At 43.3% G+C, this 14,948-nt stretch overlaps 1 protein-coding gene across 1 annotated transcript in view; it reads right to left on the reverse strand.

Annotated features, from left to right (window-relative positions):
- LOC124794967 (protein slit-like) overlaps positions 1-14,948 on the reverse strand; it is an 807,859-nt gene that overhangs the window by 231,820 nt on the left and 561,091 nt on the right.

Consider the following 14,948-nt stretch of genomic DNA (forward strand, 5'->3'; position numbering starts at 1 on the left):
CATTACCCATGAGTGCAATCAGACATTAGCTAGTATTCCCTCCCTCCCCCCCCCCCCCCCCCCACACACGTTATCACCAACTTTAGGATCTAACTAAACTGTAGAATGAAAGACGTTTGTTGAAAGATCTTTATTTTTAAGATGATGAAACATTAATGATACTGTGTGTGTGTGTGTGTGTGTGTGTGTGTGTGTTAGAATGAATGAGGAAGGAATTCGTGGTTCATCGCAAGTGCTACGCAAACCCCCTTCTCATATAATGCAGCTAACTATCCACTTTGAAGGTAGACACTTGTTACAAAACAAACTTCCCTTGCGTTACTCCTCTCCATTGCGGCGCTTCCTTGGCCAGCATGCTGCAATCCGTTTTAAATCAAACAGATTCAGATGTGTGCACTAGGCTTACTTTCTGTAAATCACTTGATTCCTGCTTTTCTTCAACACTGTTTACAACACTATAGTACCCTTAGGTAGTTACTTCTGTGTCGTGCTGTCAATTAATTCATTTGTCTGTCTCGAAGCCAGTAATGAAGCAATTTCTGGAAGATTTCAGATGCTATTACAACCTAGAGAAGACTTTTCTTGAGATATTTAGCATTTGTTATGTATGTGTCTCACTTTTATAATCAGCAATGTGTGGGACAAAACACAACATATGTGTGTAGTCGTGGAGTACGTGAGGAACCCTTCAATCTCCACTGCGTTAATGTTGCTAACTGAGAAAAAGTAATTATTGATAAGTTGTTGTTGTTGTTGTTGTGATCTTCAGTCCTGAGACTGGTTTGATGCAGCTCTCCTTGCTACTCTATTCTGTGCAAGCTTCTTCATCTCCCAGTACCTACTGCAGCCTACATCCTTCTGAATCTGTTTAGTGTATTCATCTCTTGGTCTCCCTCTACCATTTTTACCCTCCACGCTGCCCTCCAGTACCAAATTGGTGATCCCTTGATGCCTCAGAACATGTCCTACCAACCGATCCCTTCTTCTAGTCAAGTTGTGCACAAATTTCTCTTCTCTCCAATTCTATTCAATACCTCCTCATTCGTTATGTGATCTACCCATCTAATCTTCAGCATTCTTCGGTAGCACCACATTTCGAAAGCTTCTATTCTCTTGTTGTCTAAACTATTTATCGTCCATGTTTCACTTCCATACATGGCATTGATAAGTTATACAATCAATATTATGGTCTTACAAAATTGTGATAATAGTACTGATCATTTGAAATTAATTAGTTTATTGGCTGAAACAGAAACGATTTTTTTAGTTTTTATTCCTCACAAAATTTCATTTTACTCCTCAGGGGGTAATTTAACTCCAGGCTGGGAATTACTGTTCCAATAGCTTATGAAAAGTTTTTTCTGCTGCACAAAGTTCCCAATAAAGAATCGGAGTCCACCAAAATCTGGTATCCTCTCGAAGTGTGCGTGTGAGACGGCCGTTTTGAAAGTCTGTAATACTGTGCTTTACATCTGCAAGTTGCAAAAACGTACCGGATGCGTGCTGCGCGAGAGACGGTGGGAAGGGCGGTGTAGCGTCGTGTGTGGCAGGGGGCACGTGGGAACGTTAATACGGCACGGGGCCAGTAATGCGGAACCGCGTCGAGAAAATAAACCGTAGATAGCGGCGAAGCGACACGACGCCAGACACCGGCCACGGTTGCTTGTCTTAGATCGCCGGCACAGATGACGCCAGCCGCTTGCCGCCGTGTCTGAGAGCCCCACAGCTGCAGCCGGGTTCCTACCCGGTTGAATTGAGGTAGGTAGCGACACCACACCAGCGTGAGCCTACGCTCTTCCATTACATATGCGAAACTCATTTGTACACTGCTGGCCATCAAAAACTGCAGTACCGTAAGCCAGATATACATTGGCCTCGCCGGCCGCTGCGGCCGAGCGGCTCTAGGCGCATCAGTCCGGAACCGCGCTGCTGCTACGGTCGCAGGTTCGAATCCTGCCTCGGGCATGGATGTATGTGATGTCCTTAGGTTAGTTAGGTTTAAGCAGTTCTAACTTTAGGGGACTGACGACCTCAGATGTTAAGTCCCATAGTGCTTAGAGCCATTTGAACCATTTTACATTGGCCGCCGTAGTTACTTTGACCACTCACAATCCGAAAGGTCTCTGCCGGCTCTCAGCTTTTTGGTGGTGAAGTTCCATCAGTATCTACTAGGTGGCGCCAAGTAGCGCCGATTTTCTTGTGCAACAGTTGGCGAACCTGCTATGATCTATATTGTATACGAAAAAGGCTGTTAAAATCTGGATGTGCGAAATCCACCAATATCATTTAACTGCAAAGCCATCAGTGTTTCCAGCTGTATCATGAATGCTGCTCGATTAATTCTCAAAACAGATCACTGATTAGTTTTTGTTCACATGCATGTGAGCCGTGGCTCAGTGTTTCTATTATTGCAAGGTCCTTCTGATAAAAGTCTTTGGGCAAACTGAGTACCGAGTTTCTTGATTTCTTAGAAAAAATAAGGGTTTAATTGTCATTATCATTTTAATAGTGTTTTGGGGGCCCGGTAGGTTATTTAAGTACATGACTTGATTTATGAGTAACAGCCTTGTGTTAATCAGTGAAGCATTTGTTTATACGTGGGTAGCGTTTGTGCCAGCTCGGCCGTGTGTTGTCTACGTGGAAGCAGAATAACATGGGCTTGACACCAAAGCGCCTTATGCTCCCTTGTATTGTCAGTAAAAGGAAAACTTAAAGTGACTGTATAGCTCCTAGTGGTTAGGCGGCTAATGGAACACAACATGTAGTTGTTTCTAATTTCTTGCCTTGGAGTACGCCTGGAGATCACTGTTGCAGTGTAGATGTGTTGAACTTTTATTCAAGCCCTTGTGGGATTGGCCCACAGCTGTGATGCTAGTCGCTCGGCCAGAGTGTCGCCGCGGGTTTATTTAACCAGTTAACTGTTTGTAATCGGTCCACCGCTGTATTGCACAGATGACATGTTTTCCGAGTACCATTTGTAATTTTATGTATAATGCAAATGTCCTTACGCATTGTGATATTAATTTAAAAACCTTAACCGTTTCTGTGAATCTGGCTAGAATTTTGGTAACTGTTAGTTGTCTTATGATAGAATTGTTATTAATAAACAATATTTGTTTGGGAATGGTAAATGCCGCATCAAGTTGGGCCACCCTTCCAGGTGTTTTCTTTAAATTAAGCCCGGGAGTTGTCCCGGGTCTCAGCATGGATCAGCCAACATATTACGATTTCTGAGGTCATGTACACGATTTTTCTGTTTTGAAGTTACTGGTCATTGTTACCTATTGAATAGTGTTGATGCCAATGACAGTGACATTGTAGAACTAAGCAATACAACCATTAACCATCAGTATACAGATGAAGGTTAATTTGTAATTGTTAATGTGCCTACAATAAGGAAAAAATGTCAGTCATATAGTACTCAAATTGCTAACTATTGTGGTTCAGGCAGTGATTCAGGTATAACATATAACGTCAAATATCTCTGGAAACCAGGAATCAACTTTGTTTGGCCATAAATACCAGATATGGACTCGATAAATGAAGATCAGATAACCTTAGTTTTAACTGCACCAGATGCCTTGAAACAACGATGGATGATATTGGAGGTATACGCTCAACTAAATTTGGAGCTGTGTCTGATAATCTAGCCTAGTAACTTTTATTATATTTACGATCTTGGTGATGGATCATACTGATTAGTCCTATAAATTTTGAATGTCTTTACATTACTAGTACAGACAGATACGGTACTCTGTTTTTGATGTGGCTTAGTAAAGCACTTAAGAAAACTTTAGCTCAATATATCTATTTCTGGGAGGTAAAAGTTTCGTTGTGTTTTTGAAACATTGACTTCAAATGGAATGGTAGTTGGCAGCTGTGACGGAACATAGGCCGGTCAGTGAGTCCACAAATCCGTGCTGATGACCACCTACAAATTTTCCCATTACTTCTGCGTTTTAGTATGTAATGCTTTCATACAAGTCTCTATATTCACTACCACAGAAGTTCAAAAACAGTCGTGATAATTACATTTAATTCTAAAAATCAGTCAAAGGATACCAGGTTTACGATCCCACGAAGGAGGCAGGCAAGAAACATCAATACCCAATCTTTCGGGCGCAAATCGGCGATGATACTATTTATTCTTCCGACATTTCGATTGATAACCTTACAATTTTGTAGATGAGCCGTTGGCAGAATTTAAACAGCTTCACAGAATGGTGTGGAGTAAACGCTTGTGCCTCAAGGAGAACACTGTTGGCAACCACATAGTCCAAATACCTCTGAAGTGAGCAGTCAGATGCGCAGAATTGATTTTATGTTGTCAACGTACACTGCCACCATGATCACGTGTTGTCGGGACGGCTTAGGTTTCTCTATAATTAGTCCTATAAATTTTGAATGTCTTTACATTACTAGTACAGACAGATTCCCTTAGCACGTGTTGTTGATTTGATACAGGCGATCTGTAGACACCATAACAACTTGCACATGATATCTTTAAGAAACTGGAATCTTCACTTTGAAGAGAAAATTAACGGTCATCATATCACTGCGCTGTCACGTCAGCGTGCATTTACTCTGTCCGCCCCATCATGTCACGATAATTTGCTTAGCCCTTACCGAACGATGAAAGTGAGGCTACGAATTACCATCCGTGGAGGAAAAGTGGGAGCAGAGTATAGGAACTGAGGAACTAATAACCGCAAAATTTATTAATGGCCAGAGCAAACTTCATAACGTATGTTCTAGGTCAATATTGTTTGTTGAAGTGCAAGTAAGTGAAACATTTCAAACCATCAACATTTATTTGCTAGGGAAACTATATAAATACAAACACTTCGAACAATAGTTACTATTTACCTTATCTATTACGTTTTTTCCTTGTGTAACAAATAACATCATAAGCAATTATATTTTTCTCTGTCATTAAAGCTGACTTTTTCACTTATACGTTACTTAATGGAAATTGCTTCGTTAACTTATGTTTTTATTTATATTCATTGTGGGAGTCAGCTCTGTTCCGTTATTGTAAAGATAACTGATATCGGTCGTGCAAAGACACAGAATGGACAAGAATATACAAGTCGTCAGGGAGCATTTGGAATCTGCCACGCAAACAAAGCGTAACAATAAAATAAATATTACGAAGACACAAAAGCACAAAGTAAACTGCTATATCATGAGTGAGCGCGGCGAAAATAAGTTACCTTTATGTTGGTAACAGATGGCGACACAGTCAAAACTTCCTTCCCGAGAAACCTTAACGGGTATTGATGTCACTTGACTGTTCTTTGGCGGCAGTTACACGAGCGTCGAGGGTCGACGGAACTCATCTAGCAATGTCTATCCACCGTTCTAGAGTCTCAAGATGACTCTTTCATAGAGTCGAAACCGGTCACTCACTCCAATAAAAAAAAAAATATTTTAACAAGATGGCGATCAAGACTGTTTTAAATTTTAAATTTAAGGGGTGCACTCAGCCCTTGTGAGACAATATGAGGATCTACTTGATTGAGAAGTAGCGGCTCAGGTCTCGGAAACTGACTTACGGCCGGGAGAGCGGTGTGGCGACCACATGCCGTCCACATCCGCATCCAGTAACGTCTATGGGCTGAAGATGACACGGCGGCTAGTCGGTACCTTTGGGCCTTCATGGCCTGTGCGAGAGGAGTTTAGTTTTATAACAAGGAGATCTTTCATAAGGACACAGACATAATGTTGCATGAGAGTACTGACCTCATCTTTGAACACGATGTGCTCACCAGTCAGAGTTACCGTGACACTGTACTAATTTCCCATGTGCATCTTTTCAGCTTACATACGTCCCCGACTTCATTTTTCTGGTGGAAGTGTTTTGATCATAAGCGCCAACTTGCGTCATTTACAGGTGTGCTAATCATTCTGATTATAGTCAAAAGTGCAATGGAATCACAACTCATTCGTAACTGGACTCGTTCAAGAGATATTTTCTTTTATATACATAAATTTTGGTCGCGCTGTTTACTTTTACTGTAGCAGTTTTATTTCTATCATTCGTCATGAGATTTCCTATCACCCCAACTCGAAATCGCTGTACAGGCAAATGCTTTGAGAAACGAAGATTGGAAACCGATCAAACATAGCAAAATATGTTCCCAGCATTTCCTGGAAGAGGACAGACCGAACATTAGTTTCGTCAGTGCGTATATATGAAAATGCTGGATTACGAAAGCAGTTTTGTGCATTATTTATTTCTCTTTATTCGAAATGTACGACAAAAATAAAATTACATTAAAGAGGCTAAATGCGTCTTATTACTTGTTCTAGACCAGAAAAATGTCTGAAAATGCCTTCCTGACACTGTGTTATCCGTAAAAGGACAGTAACATTTAACACACCTTTTGCGTGAACACTACAGAAATTGAGATCAAAAAGCAATCGAAACAGTCTGCTAATGGTTTGGGGCATTCAGTACTGCGGTGCAGGCTTTAAAGCATCGTTCAGCGGTCTTTAGCACCACCTCCATGGTAAGAGCAAGCGCATCGTTAAAAAATCCACAGTAACTACGGATTATGTGGTTGACTGTTAAATGGATGGCACGTGTTGAAATGCCTGGTAGTGAAGACTCAGAACAATAACTCCTCTGACAGCGCAGAAGTGAAGTAAGTGGTTTCCATGCTTTGTCGAGCTGGGAACCCTCAGATGAACAGGTGTCTGCGAAGAACACATTTCACATGTCACATCTGTAGTGGTGTTACGTATCCACTTTAAGAGCTCAAGAAAGTGGACTGAATGCTTCATAGGAGTATGAGTTTACTTGTCCATACGTAAGACTAGCGAATCCATTCGTAGGAGACGTTCTGGCACAACAATGGAATGCTACAGCAACCAGACCGGTCGTTACGCGGCGTTTTTCGACAGTTTTAAAGTACCCTCTTAACAGCTGTTACATATCTCTGTTGTGGTACTCGAGGAGTCGTAATTCTGTCAGGAGAGTTTAGTGAAGGATCGACGGTCGTCAAGCTTTAGGAGGCGGAAGCGACGTTAGCGTTTGACGTTGCCGTTTGCTGGTAATAACAGTGCTTCACGTGGAAGCCGGCGACCGCAGGGAAAGGTAATGGCCGCTTGACGAGAGAGGGAATTATAACAATGATGGTCGGGTCGCGAGAATTTTAACGAAATTTCAGGTCGCGGTCACGCCGGCGCAGATATGATTCCTCCATAACGGTTTCCCCGCCCTGGGGTTTTCTTTATGGTCACTTCTGGGCCACAAAGTGCGCCTGCGCGAGTCGTCGCAGTGCCTGTGCAGCGCCCCTTAATGAGCACTAAGTCACAATTAGTGTGGTCGTCGCAGGCGGGCCACCCACGAGGTACCGCGATTCTCACCGCTGTCGCACTTGTCATTTTCCTGGGCAGGAAGAGCGTAATGTTTCTGGTGTCGCCGCGGAGAGTTCTGGGCAAGCGCGCAGACGTTTGCGGCGTGTGTCACCTTGAATAAAAACCTCGACTTGGATAGAGACCTCTTGAAATGAATGAAATGCTACATCTGCCCATACACTGCCGGAAGAAATTAGTACACCCGGAAAGACGACGTCGATTTTGAACCGGCGGCGGCACATGACATCCGGGGTACAGAGATTGTTCTAATACGAGGTGCATTGAAGTTCTAAGGCCTCCGATTTTTTTTCTCCGGACAGGAAAGAGATAGAAACATGCGCATTGTTTTAAAATCAGGCCGCGTTCATTGTTAATACGTCCCAGAGATGGCAGCACCGTACGGCAGATGGAATTTTACCGCCAGCGGCGAGAATGAGAACTGTTTTAAATACTTAAAATGGCGACGTTTTCCTTACTTGAACAGCGTGCAGTCATTCGTTTTCTGAATTTGCGTGGTGTGAAACCAATTGAAATTCATCGACAGTTGAAGGAGACATGTGGTGATGGAGTTACGGATGCGTAGAAAGTGCGTTCTTGCGTGCGACAGTTTAATGAAGGCAGAACATCGTGTGACAACAAACCGAAACAACCTCGGGCTCGCACAAGCCGGTCTGACGACATGATCGAGAAAGTGGAGAGAATTGTTTTGGGGGATCGCCGAATGACTGTTGAACAGATCGCCTCCAGAGTTGGCATTTCTGTGGGTTCTGTGCACGCAACCCTGCATGACGACCTGAAAATGCGAAAAGTGTCATCCAGGTGGGTGCCACGAATGCTGACGGACGACCACACGCTGCCCGTGTGGCATGTTGCCGAGCAATGTTGACGCGCAACGACAGCATGAATGGGACTTTCTTTTCGTCGATTGTGACAATGGATGAGACGTGGATGCCATTTTTCAATCCAGAAGCAAAGCGCCCGTCAGCTCAATAGAAGCACACAGATTCACCGCCACCAAAAAAATTTCGGGTAACCGCCAGTGCTGAAAAAATGATGGTGTCCATGTTCTGGGACAGCGAGGGCGTAATCCTTACCCATTGCATTCCAAAGGGCACTACGGTAACAGGTGCATCCTACGAAAATGTTTTGAAGAACAAATTCCTTCCTACACTGCAACAAAAACGTCCGGGAAGGGCTGCGCATGTGCTGTTTCACCAAGACAACGCACCCGCACATCGAGCTAACGTTACGCAACAGTTTCTTCGTGATAACAACTTTGAAGTGATTCCTCATGCTCCCTACTCACCTGACCTGGCTCCTAGTGACTTTTGGCTTTTTCCAACAATGAAAGACACTCTCCGTGGCCGCACATTCACCAGCCGTGCTGCTATTGCCTCAGCGATTTTCCAGTGGTCAAAACAGACTCCTAAAGAAGCCTTCGCCGCTGCCATGGAATCATGGCGTCAGCGTTGTGAAAAATCTGTACGTCTGCAGGGCGATTACGTCGAGAAGTAACGCCAGTTTCATCGATTTTGGGTGAGTAGTTAATTAGAAAAAAAAATCGGAGGCCTTAGAACTTGAATGCACCTCGTAATGGTTTCAGAGTCGTCCAGCAACACAGAGCGTGGTGGCATAGCTACAACAGTGCCTTCTGTGTCTACCCTTTAATGCGGAATGGTCACAGCAGAAGGCTCAGTGTGGTGCAAATGTGAGAAGCAAGCAAGCAACCCTGCCACAGAGGTGCACTCGTGTTTCCTACAGCCAACTGAGCGAGTTTGAAAGGGGTTATATTGTGGCCTTCCATATGGAGGAATGGTCCTTTCGGAGAACTGCCACACCAAGTTGGACGTGCTGTGTCAGTTGTGCAACGATGCTGGTATCAATAGACACGTGAACATTCTCACAGCCATAGACGAGGTTCTGGACGTCCACCCAGCACAAACGACAATCAGGATCGTCGTATTGTGGGCAGTGCTGGCAAACTATATAGCTTCCACAGCAAAGATAAGAGGGCTTGTGGGCTCAGACGTGTCAACACGAATGGTTGCGAACCGTTTATTACCAGTGGGACTAAGGGGGCACACACACCTATAGCCCGTCTTCCACTCAGGGCACAGCATCGATGTGATCTTCAGCGATGATAGCAGGTTCTGCCTGCACGAAAGTGATGGTCGTTTATGTTGTGGGTTGGCAGGAGAGCCAACACCGGTATGAGAGGAAGCCGAAAGGCACGCGTTTTAGCTCACGCAGGCTGGCGTGAGGTCTGGAACAGGACAAGGAAATTAGACTGTAGAAAAAAATGACGTAGCTGGTGGAATACTTAACTTTAATCCATAAATGGTGAACGTCGCTCTTGACGGTACATGTTTTACAGCATCAATAGTAACTGGTAATGGCGCCTTGCTAGGTCGTAGCAAATGACGTAGCTGAAGGCTATGCTAACTATCGTCTCTGCAAATGAGAGCGTATTTTGTCAGTGAACCATGGTAGCAAAGTCGGTTGTACCACTGGGGCGAGTGCTAGGAAGTCTCTCTAGACCTGCCGTGTGGCGGCGCTCGGTCTGCAATCACTGATAGTGGCGACACGCGGGTCCGACGTATACTAACGGACCGCGGCCGATTTAAAGGCTACCACCTAGCAAGTATGGTGTCTGGCTGTGACACCACAGTTTACGCTTACTACGTAGACCTAGCGAAGCCTGTCTCGTAGAGTGCGTTCGTCCAAGACAAACTGACCCCAACCTAGGCCTTATGGTTTGGGGTGTGGTAATCTATAACTCTCGTTCACCTTTGGTGTTTCTGGAGGGGTAGCTAACCAGCGCTCGGTAAGTGCAGAATTTGGTTAGAACCGTTATTTTGCTTTTCTTGCTCTAGGAAGGTGATGTGTTGTTCCAACAGGTTGATGCTTACCCACACACTGTCCGTGAAACTCAGCGTGCTGTGCAAGACGTGCAGCAACTTCCCTGGCCAGCATGATCTCTGGACTTGTCTCCAGTCGAGCACGTGTGGGATTTGGTGGGATGAGAAATGATTCGCACGACTCCTCATCTCTTAGCGAACCATGTCTCTTTTTAAGTGATGAACTGCTACTGACGATGGCGATGGTTGTAATCGTCGAACACTCGAGATTTTAGGCCAAAATAGACAGGGAAAGACTTACTCTAAATCAGGATGACTGGACGGGAGTTTGCCTGTACTGCCCTCCGTTAAGGTACACCACGTATTTCAGTATGACGCGATACCTGGTACCTTAGAACCGATTGCGCTGTTGATCTATAGATGTAATCATTTCATGTACTCCATACGCACTGTTCCAGCAATAAATGTGGAGTGAAATGGAAACCTCTAAAAGGGTGCACTAATTTTTTTTGCGGCAGTGTATATCTACACAGGTCGCAATCCAGTATACACTGCGTGGTGTACCGTTGCTTGTCACCCAGTTGGTTGTTGTTACTGGCAAATGGAGGTAAGTAATGTGATGTGCCTCTGCACGTGTCCTAATCCCCCCTATTTTTTGTCTTTAAGGTCCACACGTGAGGTAAAAATTGGAGACAGTACGCCTACAACATTTCTGTAGTAAGCTGCAAGTGCTGGTTAGCTAAACATCACCAACAGCGTTTCGCGACATCATAATCTTCTTCCCACTGAGAATTCCCATATAAGCTCACGGAGCGCTCCGTAATGATCGAATAATAAATACCGCAGCAAGCCTTTGAATGGCTCCCATGTCTTCATTTATTCGATCCGGAGAGGACCCCAAACTCACGAGCAGTGCTCATTACTTGGTCGCGAATGCGTTCTGTATGCAGGATGCTTTATAGATGCGCTGCCCTTTCCCAGAATTCTCTCAATATATTAATTTATTTTAATTTACTTATTTATTTATCCTCGCAAGATTGGGAACGTCTGGCCTTCTCTTACATTCAACCAGATATGCTACGTATTTCACATTATGTACAGGCAACTACACTAATGTTCTAAAAAGATTTCATTTAATATAGGATACAGCACATAGAAGTAACTATAAATTTTTTTTTAAATATATTTATTCCAGTTGCGGACTACAATATTTTACACTAGGTAATTAATTTCAATCTGTGATGGCCACCTTGAGGACATATGTACAAAAAAATGTTTCAAGCACATCGAACCATCATGTGTAAATATAGTAAATTAAGAAAGCAATAAGCCAAAAAAGGCGTAAAAATATAAATGCTACACACGGAGTATTCAAACAGGCATGTTGATTCTGTAAAACATGAATGTTCTGTTGTTTCTATGTAGTACTTACATTTTTGCAAAAAACAACGAAGCTTTTTTGGCTTTATTAGTGTGTGTGTGTGTTTCCACTTTATGAGTGCTCAACGGCGAGGTCTGATTGCCTTGGGATATGCTATAAGAAACGAATGTGGATAAAATCTCTGAAATTGTTGCACGCAGTGAGGATGAAACAAACAAAACGATACTAATGCACTCATTCCCACCTCACTCGCATTGACTTACACATCACTCCATCTCACGCGTCTGAAGACAACGGAGAAAGGGTGTAAAGTGCTATATAATGGATTAAAGTACAAGGAAAACAAAGAGGAGCTAAGACAACAGCATAGGCAAATGTGACCGGTTGACCATTTACAAAAAACATGGGTGAGCCAGTCACCCTGTTAACTCATTAAGACCACCTCTCTAAAATCTTGGGAAAAATGTTGCACAATTCACAAAACTTCAAAACTGTAACCACAATCGTTGGAAAGTCGCTTTAAATAGAGGGCCGCAGGACATTCCATGTGTCAGTAAATGGGAGGATGGCTGGTGAGGAATATCGGGACGACATTTTTGGATGCACTGTGGCTCCATTTGGTGAAAGTATTGGAGAGGGATTCACGCCGGTAGACGACAATGCACGCCCCCATCGGCACAATCTTCTGAACACCTCCCCCCCCTCCCCCCTTCCTTGTGGAGCACAGAATCAGTCGCTTTTAATGGCCCCGACATTCTCGAGATCTCGGCTGCTTTGAGAATGCAAAAAGCAAAAAGGACATCACATACATCCATGCCCGAGGCAGCATTCGAACCTGCGACCGTAGCAGTCGCGCGGTTCCGGACTGAAGCTCCTAGAACCGATTGGCCACCGCGGCCGGCTTTGGGAAAGCATGAGTCACGTTAAAGGAGCGGTTTTCAATCGTCTTGTTCCGCAGGAGACCATACAGGGCATCATAAAGGCCGCTGTGTAGGAATGGGACAATATCCCACGTGTTTATCTGGACAATCTGGTAAGGAGTATGCCCAACAACATTCAAAAGCATCTACAGTTACGAGGAGGGCTAATTGGTTAATAAAAAGGTGTTAATCAAAATTATTGAATCAAGTTGTGTTAAAGTAGAAAGAGTAATAATGTTTTTCAAATCAAATTCATACTTAGTCCCTAAACCAGTTATAAACATAGTCACTTAACCAATTAAGTGAGAAGAAATTGTGGTGTTTGTAGTGGGAGCTCTTGTAAGGTTCTAGTTTTGTGTTTATCGAATGTAAATGTGTAAATTTTCTTACTGTGTTCACAAAGTATAGAAAGCTTCGAGAGACGTAAGATATACATTAGAAAAACCTTTTACTTATCTTCATTTTCTTCTTGTTGTTGTTGTTCGTTTTAATTCTTGTTGTGTCTAGGGGTACATCCTTGCGGCTGCAATTTTGATATAACGTTGTGGGTTCCTGAAGACGAAATAATTGAAGAAGATTTGCCTGTTGCTATGAATATCTATTTATTCTATCCCATTCTTCTAAACCACACCGACTTCACGATTTCCACTTCTATCACACCACAAATTACATTATTAGTGATACAATCAAATACACGTCTGATTCCATCAGAGGCATGACCACTACTACTTACATTCTGCAGTACTCACAATTTCAATTAGTTTACAAAGCAAAAGAGTTTACAAACTTCCTCTACAGGAGAAGAATCTTTACCAAATTATATCATTATTTTATTAAAAAAATCCAGAAATAAATTTAATAATTAGCATTAGACTGTGCAATTATTAATATGAATTTTAAATATGGCAGAAATTTCGTAATTTCAATTATTTGTAAAAGAACAGTAATTTTAACCGTACATCCAGAGTACTAAGAAATTAATTTATTTTTACATATTTTAGCCCGAAATATAACACATCCTATGCAAAATCATACGACGTTCATTCAATTAGACGGCTGATATAATGTTCACCTATACAAGAAACGATAGTACACATGGAATCCGTTAATTCTATATAAAAAACAGGAAATGTTAGAGGGGGTGACCCATTATAAACTGTACCTGACAGAAAAAAAATCTGTTTCCTATGTCCAGTATTAACAATACGCATCATTTGTTTTGACCAGTATGTATATGAGACATAGAGGGCGGAGGGGGGTGAGAGCGTATTGCCTTACAGCAATCCCGGAACGGAACAGGCTGCGCCTAGCAGAGTCCTTTTGCTCCACAACAGCGTTGCAAACGCGTATACAATTGTGCAGCACGCTTTCGATTCACGCGTACCTCAATGCCTCATGCAAATTAAATTCTTCGCTACTTAGAGTCGAGCCGATCTGAATACATAAAGTAGACCGCTTCCCCTCCACCTTCTCCCTCCTTATCTCCCGATTCAATCAGCGATTAGATCTCGCAACATAATACACATTATGTACGGGCGCAATTTAAATTTCTAACGAGCCGATGCAAAATAGCGGAAAGGCACCTGCATTATTTCGTAATGTAAATGAAAGACATATACGCTGAGCGTTCAGGAATTATCGAAGCGCCCCATCTCGGTGCAACACGGAGCGCCGACCTGTGCACGCATGTCCGCGGCGAGGCTGGAGTGCTGGAGTGTTTACGGTCGCCGGCTGTGGCGCGGCAAGGGGTGCTGTTCTGCCGGCTGACTGCCCGCCGCCGCGGGAAGGATTCATGATTAACACGTCCAATATTTCGGCCTGTTGAATAACGCAGCACCGTGAGTGGCGGTAAAATACTGACCTTACCAGGCTGCCGCAGGTCTCGGGCACATCGGACGTTGCCCGTCTGCGCATAATGTAACACGATACACAAGGCGTCGAATTACGGGGCAATTTCCTCCGAGATGTCTTCACTAAGACCTTCGGGTTTACGACGAACAAATGCAACACCTCGTTCAGAGAAGTATAAAATTAGAAGTATAAAGTGCATCGTAAGAATAGCTGTGAAATCTGGGAGACATAAAACACGTTTTATACAACATGGTTGAAACTGCTTCTCCTAACGAAACGTTGTATTTTCCATCTTGTGGTTAAAGCTCATTTTTGTCCATGTTTGCTTCCTAATATATAAATGTGAAAATACGATTCTGCCTTGAGCAAAAAAAATATATATATATTTACGCAAACAACATTCGGTGAACTTGCACTCTCGTCAGTGCATTCATTTAGCTACACTACTGGCCATTAATAATGCTACACCACGAAGATGACGTGCTACAGACGCTAAATTTAACCGACAGGAAGAAGATGCAGTGATATGCAAATGATTAGCTTTTCAGAGCATTCACACAAGGCTGGCGCCGGTGG

This window comes from Schistocerca piceifrons, chromosome 4, assembly GCF_021461385.2.
Source record: "Schistocerca piceifrons isolate TAMUIC-IGC-003096 chromosome 4, iqSchPice1.1, whole genome shotgun sequence".
Classification (NCBI taxonomy): domain Eukaryota; kingdom Metazoa; phylum Arthropoda; class Insecta; order Orthoptera; family Acrididae; genus Schistocerca; species Schistocerca piceifrons.